At 41.0% G+C, this 11,356-nt stretch overlaps 1 long non-coding RNA gene across 2 annotated transcripts in view; it reads left to right on the top strand.

Annotated features, from left to right (window-relative positions):
• The window catches only part of LOC122464132, a 36,204-nt gene extending 32,505 nt beyond the window's left edge, over positions 1 to 3,699 (top strand). For both annotated transcript variants that reach the window (XR_006288044.1, XR_006288043.1), the window contains one exon: positions 3,380 to 3,699. This is a non-coding gene — a long non-coding RNA (uncharacterized LOC122464132). The remainder of the gene's footprint in view (positions 1 to 3,379) is intronic.
• Positions 3,700 to 11,356: the final 7,657 nt, after the last annotated feature.

The raw sequence follows: 11,356 nt of genomic DNA on the forward strand, positions 1-11,356 counted from the left end.
TTTCTGTTTGTTTTTCCATTGAGTAGATAGTTCATTTTAGCATGGTAACCTTACACCAATATCGAATGGCAGCATTGGTCTTAATTTCCAAACTTAACCAAAAGCTTGGAATTTAGATCTTCACATAAATCCAACAGAGGATTCCAACCTTGTTTACCTACAGAGCACGTGTAGCATGAGCAGCACAAGCTTCCCCCACAACAGCTCACTAATGAACATCAACGCTGATCAAAAGGGGACACCACATAGCGGGAGAGGGTAGCTCAAACTCCAGCCCTTTAATTACATGTCTCTTCTGCTGTGACTGGCAACCAATTTTAATAGTGCTTGTGAGCTTGCTGCACATCATATGGGTGACCTAGCAGCAGTAGTGACTTAAAGATGTAACCAGATGATGACTATGGGTAGATTTAAACTGCAGAAGAAGTGGTAAAAAGCTGAATACGCCATTGGCAAGACCCTGGACTATGTAGGCCTCTGGTAGATCAATAACTTGGCTGTATGCTGGGAGGGAAATAATTTACATTTATTATTTTTCTTTATAGTTATTTATCAGTATAAACCTTCATGGATTATTTTACACAGTAGGAAAGTATTTTACATACATCTGGTCAATTTTACACAAATATTTTAAACTATCTTTTAAAGGTCCATTTTCTAAATAAAATACTAGATGGTGGAAGGCACAGTAATGCTAGTCAGTAGAAACCTTAGCCATGCTGGAGTTGCTCTGCTTCTCCACACAATAAGCACCGATTATGAGCACCACAGCATGGTCCATGTCTAATTGCTTGAATCCAAAATGCAGACTGAGATGATGATTGATTTTTTTTAATGTGTTGCAACCTAAAAATTAATATCAGCCACTCAAATGTTTATTTATCACTACTGATGTCTTTGCAGTGGAAATTCTCTCTTCAGAAGCACCTGGGAATAAGTGAAAGGTAGAAAGGATCAGTTCCTGATTGCATCTAGAGAAAGTCACCATTACAGCTACAGGGTCACATGGGAAAACAGTCAGTGCAACATCTTGAGCGCAGTCTGTCTTGATCCTCATTAACATTTTCATGCTCAAAAGCTCAAGATGGAACTGAAGGAAATTCAGCTCTTTCCAGGCCATGCCCTAAAACATTTAATGACCAACTCCAACAGTAAGGACAATTCATATGAGAGACTAATAAGGGGATAATCAGGCCAGTGAATAGACAGAAAGTGAAATATGAGAAACAGTCCCAGACAGATAAGGTTTAGACTTGTAATTTGGCTGAACACTTCACATCTAGAAAAATATACAGTCTCCAGATGCAATTAAAGCATCCTACACACACCTGGCAACTGAACTGATTGAAGATTTGAAAGAAACAAAATTAAATTCTTCCTAAACACCAGGCTGTAATGGGGCAGGGGAAGAGAAATAGTCAGTTGCAACAATACTTAATTGCTCTGTCAATTCTTACAGGCATCTTGGATAACATTGACTTTGCTAAAGATGTCACAGTCAGACTAAGTTTTCAGGGTAGGGACTATGGGTAAAATTTTAATAAGCGCCCGAATGACTTATCTGTAGAGCTAGGCAAAAAATTTTCAGCAAATAGTTTATTCAAACTCCAAAGCATCTTGAGTAGTTTGTCCTGCTGTCTTATTGCTATTTCACAGCCACTTGCCTGACTATTAAACCAAGTGGGAGCTCCCTCATATCCCATTAAAACTGCATTAAGCAGAGCAGTTCAATATTTCAGTGATTTATATTTTCCAATATGTTAAACAGTGTTAAATTTCAGCCTTTCTGCATAAATGTCTAACTCCACTGGACTTCAAATTGCACTTGCTTGTTTTAGAGCAAAATTTGGATCATAAAGTTCAATTTGGAGACAGTTTACAGTAGGCTGTATTAGGCTGGGCTGCCATTTGAGTCAATGGCAGCTTGACCTGAGTGAGGAACTCATAACCAGGTACAGTGTGTCCAGGTAACCCCTAGAGCTTTCAGGATGCACTTCTGTTCCATAATTTTATTTAGGCTGCACTATATACAGATAGCGTGCAAGGATAACAAAATAGTATTGAATAGACTTTCACAGTGTGAACCTCTTGCCACTGATTCAACTGTAGTCAAAGACAGGACAATCTTCTGGTTAAAGCACTGGATGGGGACTCAGGAGACCAGCATTCAGTTCCTGGTTCTGCCTCAAACTTTCTATGGGACCTTGGACAAGTCACTTCATTTATCAGTACCACACTGACACCCTCACCTTGGATAATAATTTTTTTCAACTTTTCTTCCTGTCATCCCTACTAGACTAAGGTTCTCAGGGCAGGAACTCAATACATATGCATGTGGTGCAGACAAAGTGTACTGTTCATACAATATACACTTTATACTATGGGCCCTTCTCACCCCTCGAGAAGCTACTATGATAGTAATTATTAAGTGGCAAAAGTATCCCTGAAAGCAATGGGAGCTGGTTCAGGCCATCATTCCCAATAACTTGTCAAAATATCAATGCAGCAGTGCAGCCTATTTGTACCTTTACAATAACATTTTGAAACTAACTTATTAGCATTTGCAGTTCAGTATGTTCTCTCTGTTACACATTTACATCTCAGTAATTGAGTTTGCCTGACAACCTGCAATTTCACAAATCTTTTATAATTATGGTCATTAAACTTTATTTGCCTTTTTTTAAAAAAAACCACAACACAACTTGTTATCAGGATAGACTATGGACTGTTGATTTGATATTAGTGTATTCATTTCTCCACCAAGCTTTTCCCTCTCCCTTTTTGCATGCATTCAGTGAAGACAGTTGTAACTATACAGTGAAAAAAATATATGTCTTCTTAGAGTTGAACTTAGCTCTGGTGTAAACAGACAACTTCAATGGGATTTGCACTGGCTGCAACAGGGCTAAATATGACAGTGCTGTGATACTGGGATCAAGCAACATGGCTTATCTAAAAGGAGAGACAACTTCTAATCTACAAAACATTGTCCTAGAACTCAAGAAAAATCATCTGGTCAAATTCATGCTAATAAGAACCCAAGGCACGCTGGGAAATTAGTTTTGAAAACTAGATTTTTAATCATCATTTCCAAGACACTTTTCAAGGTGACTTTGTACTGTTTAAGTTTGTTGAGCTTAACATGGTACTAGAAGACTCTATGAAGAAATGCTACATACAACTTGGATAGCTTCCCATAGAGTCAGGAAGTAGAAGACTCATTAACTTTTTAGTATGGGCTTATCTCTACTTCATTTTATTTTATTTCCTTTGTTCATTCTTTTTGTTACTTTTGGCTCCTAGGTAGAGCTGTAACAGGTATCATGAGTTTACTGTGTAATAGATCATGATCTGTCTCACCTTTAACTATATATTTTAGATAATCCAGGATTTGGTATTTGCCTGCTTACCTGAGACCATCTCTGCTAGTCCTTGCCACCAGGAGAGAGCAGAAAACTTAGTTCCATACCCTGCACCTCACCTCTTCGTTTGACTTCCAACTTTATCACTCCCCACTGCCTGTGCAAGCCAAGAGCCTCAGCTCCAGGCTGGAGAAGACCGTACTGGCCAGGCCATCACCTGATCATGAAAAGGGAAACATCTCTTCCTTTTCTGGTCTTCTGTTTCCTCAGTGTTTCTCTTTGGTTAGAAAAATTCCAAAGCCTCCAAGCACTACAGTAAAAATGAATAAATACCAACCATCAAGCAACAATGGTAAATAGTTTAACTTTTCTATTGCATCATTAAAGGGTTAAGAATGAACAGATTTTTTTTGTTACTTGCTATTTTCCTCTGCATGTAAATAAAACCATCTGCATAATATTATATTTATTGATTAAGGAGTAAAAAGCCTTAGGTCATGAAAAAGAAGCCTAGGGTTGTACTAGCTATGAGGTGCAAAAAGTAACCATGCCTAATCAAATTAAGCTACAATAGTCCTTTGTGGAAAAGTACAACCTCATCACCTCACTAGTAGCACGGAGAAGCGTAGATGTTCTCAAAAGCATGTATATCGTTGTTTATTTTCAGTGGCACTCAAAAAGGCAGGTTGATCTGCTTTGAATCACAGTTCATACTTGGATAAACTATTCTGCAAAAAGCTAAATATCCTCTAACTCTAAAGAAGGGAACCTAATGCAAGTAGCAACTGTGTACTCACTTCTCTCAGTACGTCTTTCTAATTATGAACCAAGTACTGGAATAACTTGAGAAACTCCTATTCTGAAAGCAAATTAATACAGTAGGAATGGAGCCTCAGCTAGTGTGCTTTTTTTGATCATTTAATGCCAAAGGAACACGAGAGGTTGTTTCTGTTTTTCCTCATGTGCTACTTCTGCCATTTTTAGTCTCTTAAAGTAACAGAAAAAGAAGTTTATTTCCCAGGAAGTTAAATCTGTGATTATGTGTAATTATCTGAATGGACCATTTTGTTGTCCTCCATTTCTCCAGTAGTTAAGAGACTGAAAGCTGTTTGGGCATAACTTTGCAATTAATTCTTTGTTTCAGTATGTCAGCAGCTGAAGATCAACTCTGGCTAAAGTAGCACAGCAGTGTGGTTTCAAGTCCACCTGCTGACAAGACTGAGCATAATCTCTATGAATACAAGTGGTAGTGAGACATCTTGTAGGCAGAGTTATCTACAGATGCTGAGTTATCACTAGGATTCCATTAAGATGTTCTCATGAAGCCATGACCCATAGTGACTTTATATACACACATGGATCTTTATATCCTGACCTAACCTCCCCTTATCTTTAATTCCCAGCGACACCATGCCACTTATTCTTATCCAGATCTTCCTCTAAACAATTGCTCCTTTATTTCACCACCACTACCAAGATTGCAGGGAGGACAGGGTTAGGGTGACCAGACAGCAAGTGTAAAAAATCGGGACGGGGTAATAGGAGCCTATATAAGAAAAAGCCCGCAAAATCAGGACTGGCCTATAAAATCGGGACACCTGGTCACCCTAATAGTGGTTCTCTTCTCTTCCTGAGTCCGTTCTTCCCCTACTGCTGCTGCTTCTTTGTTATGGCCTGCAGACCACAACTCCTGCAACTGGAGGAAGGAGGTTTTGCCGTCTTGTTAGAGCAAGTGGATTTCATACTAAACGGAAGCAGCATTGCAATGGTGAGAGCTATTGCAGTGAGTTTATACTATTGCTAGCAGCAGGTGGTCAGCTCTAGGGGGACCCTGTGATTTTCCTCAGCAGCACATGTATTTGTTAATTAAAGCCAAGTTTCAAAGTGTCCCCTCAGTGCTCTGTCAGACTGTTCATTGCAGGCCTGCTGTTACCACTTGGGAGCCCCATGTAATTAACCATCATAAATGGAACACAGAATTAGGATTAATCTAATTTTACTCTGCTTTCATTTATATATTTTGTGTTACAGTGCCCCTGCTGCCCCCGATGGGAAAGCCCGTCACTGATTACAGCACTGTGCACTCAGACTTTATGTTCATGGTGGTCCTGAGGGCTCAGTTTGTAAAGGGAATCCTGAATACCATAAAACACAGCATGCATGAGACACAGCCTTTCCACCTTTAGCCAAGCAATTGGTTTCTGTGCATAGCTGTGTTTCCAGCAGCACTGAAGAAGGCAGACCCAGCACAACTGTGAAGTCAGAGCGTTTTCTTGGTGAAGATGTACAGTGTTGCACAAATAGCAGACAGCTGCCTTAATGTGTCACGACAAGTAAGCTATGATACAGCTCAACACTTACCATGCATACACATCTCTACCACTTGTGAGTAGTCCTGGGGCACACCATTGGAGACATGCTCCCTCATTGGAGATCCAGGATACCATGGAAAGAGATTGCTGCTGTTCCCCTGACAATTTAAGAAGCAGCAAACTTCCCGTTGAGATGAAGCCACAATGTGACCTTCTCCCCCTCCTTACCTGACAGCTAGCAGCCTCTGCTTGTACTTTTCACTAGAGTTAACAGATTGAGAGCCACTGAAGGGTTTCCAAAAAAGATCTGGAACACAGTATTCATCCCTAATATCTCAATTTCGGGAATACATTCAGCCATTACACATTTCCCTGCTGTACCTCTTATGCTGTGGGAGCTCCAGTCGGAATACCTTCAGCTGTGCGCCAGTCGTGCACTAAGGAGCCCTGGAGGTACGTACAGTGTATGAAACAATTCCCTAAGGTCATATCCATAGGGTCACATATAATGCCATTTAAAGGGACACACATTGAATTGGGCAGTAGACGCATTGAACTCCCATGTAATGGACAGTCCTACCTAACCAAATGGCTGAGCAAGTGGTTACTCTTCCTTATTAAGAGAATTTTGAGCCCTGACCAAGCCAACTTTCACCAAGGTCGTAGCACATGCAACCAACCAAACTGGCCTGCTCGTGAAGGTATCATGGGTCTTGCTACCTTGGGTCACAGGCGTCGTTGAACTGTTCCTCCATGATAGGCAGTTCAGAGTCCATATGGGGGAGAAGACCAGTGCTTGGAGACGACAGAGCAATGGGTTACCCCAGGGCTCTGTGCTTTCTCCAACCCTGTTCAACCTTTACATCAGTGACCTGCCAACAACAGAGTCACGAAAGTTCATTTATGTAGATGACATCTGTTGCAGTACCCAGGCCTGGACGTTTCATGAGCTTGATGCCACTGTAAATCAGGACATGGTAAAGTTAGCTGACTACTGTAAGACTGGCACCTCCAGCCAAGCATCATAAAAACAGTCTCCAGTTAGTTCCATCTTCATCACCCCAGTGCAACCCGAGAACTGAATGTTTATCGGAATGGTCAGAAGGTGAAGCATGAAGTAGAACCGGTCTATCTAGGTGTGACCTTAAACCTCACACTGAGTTACCATGCCCACCTGAAAAAGACAGAAGCTAAAGTTAAGACATGCAACAATCTTCTTAGCAAACTGGCAGGATCGTCATGGGGTGCTCATGCTCCAACTTTGCGGACGTCAGCTTTTGCCATCTCATATTTGGTGGCAAAGTACTGCAGACCAGTTTGGAGTTGATCATCACACACCAAACTGGTGGACATGCAGTTACATGCCGCCTTATGTATCATCTCCGGTGCCCTGCGTCCGACTCCACTCCCATGGCTTACAGTTCTGAGCAATATTGCTCCTCCTCCTATCAGATGAGAGGTTGCCACTGGCAAGTTACTGGAAAAAGTACGCTCCAACCCAAGCCTGCCGCTGCGTGACCACCTTTTAAAACTACCAGCTGCACGTTTTTCGTCACGTCGCCCATTACGGTCTCATCCTCCATGCCAGGATGTTAGGGTGGAAACACTCTGGCGAGAGGAAAGGATATCTGTTATAATCCCCAACCAGTCCCTCGTCGCCAACCCCATGATTCGCCCGCCTGGTTTTGACCTGCCCCATTGCCAGTGGTCCCTACTGAACAGGTGCCGGACTGGGCGAGGTCTCTGTGCCGCCAACCAGCATCGCTGGGGCCTTCGTGAGAGCTTGTTGTGCAGCTGTGGCGCACCACAGACGATGATGCACATAGCTGACGAATGCCTGTTGCCTAGGTTTAGCGGTGGCCTAGAAGAACTGCATCATGCCACAGAAGATGCAGTCAATTGGCTAGACAACTATGCACATGCTAAATAAAAATAAATAAATAAAGAGAATTGCCAAGATAAACTGAAGAGGTACCCATCCTGCTGGCCAAACATATAGGTGCTAGTGGCTTTAGCTTGATTATGATCATAATCACATGAGTTAATTCCTGACAGTTTGTCACCTGTGGCCTTTCAGAACACATCTACTCATCAACATGTTTAACTTGCTGACCATCTCTGATAAGGAGAATGCTGGAAAAAAAATCCCCAGGAACTTCTAGACATTGCAAGCCCATTTTCCCTTCAAGCTAAACTCTTGGGGATTTGGAAGGTTTTAGAGGAAGTGCCAGAATTTTGAACTTATCAATGACTATCAAAAAGGGCAAGAGGAGGGGGAAAAAAATGATGTAGTGACAAAATGGGACCATCAATTGGATCTTCTCCTGGCAATTTAGATTTCACTCAGCTGGACTTAAAGAACTGTTTCCTTTGCAGAGACTGCTCCTAGCCTCTCAGGAATTGCTAATCTTTGTCTGCTAGTATTTGACATCAGAAAATGTATCCTCAAATTGTGACCTTTGAATATTTCTTTTCCATACAACTGACTGTTTATCCATTCCAGCTCCTCAGTAACCTTTTCAGATACAGTTATGCTTCTTCAGATAAAACCATCAGATCTACCAGCAGACAGATTAAATTATGATATTTTAACGTGTAGAGTTATCTATACACACACACACACCATGTAATCATGGCAAGCATAAAGTCTCTTCTGATGCACACAGCTCACCTTTAGTGCTTCTCCCCACATACTACTACTGCTCTTATTTTTTCATTGGGAACACTGCTCTCAGATGTTTCCTATGCTACTCAGCTTCCGTAACCTTGTCCATCAGAACTGTGACCAACTACAAGTCTCCCTTCACCTGAGATAATCTTTGACCAACTAGGCCTTTCTACCAAAATAGGCGATTTGTTATAGTTACTTTGTTTGGCAGAGCAGCTGCTTCTCTTTGACGCACTGGGGCCACCTTTATCCTAATTTGTGTTTAAAGTGTTGTTTAACAAATTAAGATATATCTAGCAGATAAACCAATGCATGTTCTGTACTCATTTTGGGCTCACAACTCTCATTAACAGCTGAAGCTTCCCACACTGAGAAGGAGCACCATAAGCACAATACCTTCTCTGTGTCAGATGGAGAGAATTTTTGCTGTATATATTGAACCACTTACATTGTACTCTAAAACATTTACCGGAACATGTTGTGCAAGCATTATGTTTTTTCTGCTTTGAAATACCTAGCAAGATAAATGTGTTTGGTCATTTAATTCCCAGATTTCATTCAAATTGGTATATTTTGTCTGCAGCACTTGTGAAAAGGTCAATTAATATCAAACCTGAAAGAAAGGAAAGAAAGCAGCAATCAAAATCCTTTGCAAACACTAAATTACCATTCACTTTCTTTGGCAACTCAATATAGAGACTTGTTTATAAAAGAGGACTATAAAAAGTTGAGACTTGCCTTATGATTTCATCTAATATTTCTAAAAGGATAGGGACTTACTAATACAGAAATCCCCTTGGAGAACCTTGCACATATACACTAACTGTACAGTTAGGTAACATTTTCCCTCCAGTACCATTAAAATCTATCAAGTAAGTGTCTGAAAAGTTTCCCATCACCATGTTATCTGAGCACCTTGAAAGCATTGTAACAAAAGATCTCACTGTTCCACCACTAAATGAACCAGCTGTGGGGTAGCTTTTGACCCCTACTCCACATTAACACACGTGTTTAACATAGTAAGTAAAGCATACTTCATCCAAAGAGAAGCCAGGGTGAAGTCCAGATAAGAAAATATGAATGATTTAAGTTGCAGTTTGGCCCGGCCACCAAGACTCTTGCAAATAAAAACAGCCATGGGATCTTTGAATACTCAACCTTTGTTTTAAGTCATTAGAAAGACTAAAAAGTGGCAGCTCTGGGCTTGGGAAGCAGATTTCAGCGCTAGAGCTGTACTTCTCTGAAATAACCAAAATTCACATACAGGGTTGGATATCAGGCCATTTCCATTATTTAACTGGCAAAGATATAACCTTAGATTAACTGTTCTTGTTATGTTCAATTTCTCCTTTGCAGTGACTTAATCTTGGGTTACCTGCCTCTAAAGCTTTAGAGCAAGACAGAAGGTTTTACTTTTCTTATTCTCAACTGCCTGATATTGTTGGAGAGAAACACTTGAGTTTTGCTGTCTTTTGGAGTGCAAAGTCACATCCTTAAAAGTGAAAAGAAACGTCTGAGACAGCTGGCACTTCTCTCATTGGCGGAAATGTGTGAGCCTTTTAATTTAAAGAGACATTTAAAGATTGAAAAGTTGCTGCAGGGATCCATTCACAAGCAGTGTTTTGGATATACTCTTTAAAAGGAGTGATTCCCCTTAGCCATATTCAATCTTGGAAAACTTTGTTTTCAGTGGAAATACATATTTGAACAGCAAGGTTTAAGTTTGCCGGTGGGGACTTGCTTCCTTAGAGAAGACAGTAAGATCTGTCAAAGACACGTGCAGCACTTAGATATTGTGGTGATAGAGATTTCAGAAATGCTCACAGAAAGACATTTCAGATTGAGGCTGCAATTTAGCATGGTGGATTTCTCAAGTCCCATGAAGCACAATCTGTGTAACCACCATATTTTTATGTGATGACACTGCAGGGTGTATCTGCAGAGTGAGATAACTAAAGCAGTATTCTTGCTACTATGTATGTAAGATACCCCGCCCCCCTCTGGAAAAATGAGGACAATCCTGCTGATTTACAAGTATGGGTTGAAACCTATGTCTGGGAAACAAGAGATCGAGGTTATTTCTGGCTGTGCCAGAGACTTCCTGGGTAACCATGGACAAGTCACTTAGAGTAAAGATTTAAAAAGTACCTAAGTGACTTAGGAGTTTACGTCCCATTTTCAAAAGTAACAGGCATTTTAAAAAACATGGGTCAGGTACAAAATGACTGGTGAAATTTTTAAAAAATGCCTCAGTTTCCCCATCTGTAAAATGAGGATAACATTTTCCTACTTCACAGGGATATTGTGAGGATAAATACATTAAAGATTGTCAGCGTTATGTTCACAGCATACACACAGACACACACACACAGGAAATGAAATTAAAAATACTACTCTCACAGTAGTGGCAGTGTAACACTGCATTTATTAGAATTCAGAACACTAACACAGAAGGCCCCAAAACAGAAAGGAAAAAACAGGCTGCTCCCTAAGGCAGAGAAGCACAACTCACCCCACCTTGCTTTAATCTGGCTCTTCCCAGACTAGCTGTACTCACTAGCCTGCAAGCAGGACCTGGAAACCACATCCCCCCCTCTCCCCAGCCCTTAACACTGCATTTCCAACACTGGTCTCAATATGCCACACTGAAGGGCTCAGACACTGCAGAAATGAGGGCCCTCTAAGTAAGAGGGACAGAAAGAGCCAATAATGGCCTATTTAAGGCCACCATACTGTTGAAACCTGAGAATCCCCAGGGTTTAGAGCCCAGACTATTTGCAGGTCTGTTAGCTTAACAGTACTGATCTTGTACTTGTGTGCATGCTTGGATTTGCTTTCTGTTATGGAGCACACAGGTGAAGTTATCATCTGAACCCTGTATTAATAGGCAATGGAGTTGTCATTTTCCAAATCAAGCTCCAACCAACTGTTTCCAAAGCATCTAGTGTATTATTTCCTGTCTCCCTCCTGGGGAAGTAAATTGGTCTTCAGTCTCAAGCACTTGTTCATTTACC

This window comes from Chelonia mydas, chromosome 1 (genome assembly GCF_015237465.2).
Source record: "Chelonia mydas isolate rCheMyd1 chromosome 1, rCheMyd1.pri.v2, whole genome shotgun sequence".
Taxonomy (NCBI): Eukaryota; Metazoa; Chordata; order Testudines; family Cheloniidae; genus Chelonia; species Chelonia mydas.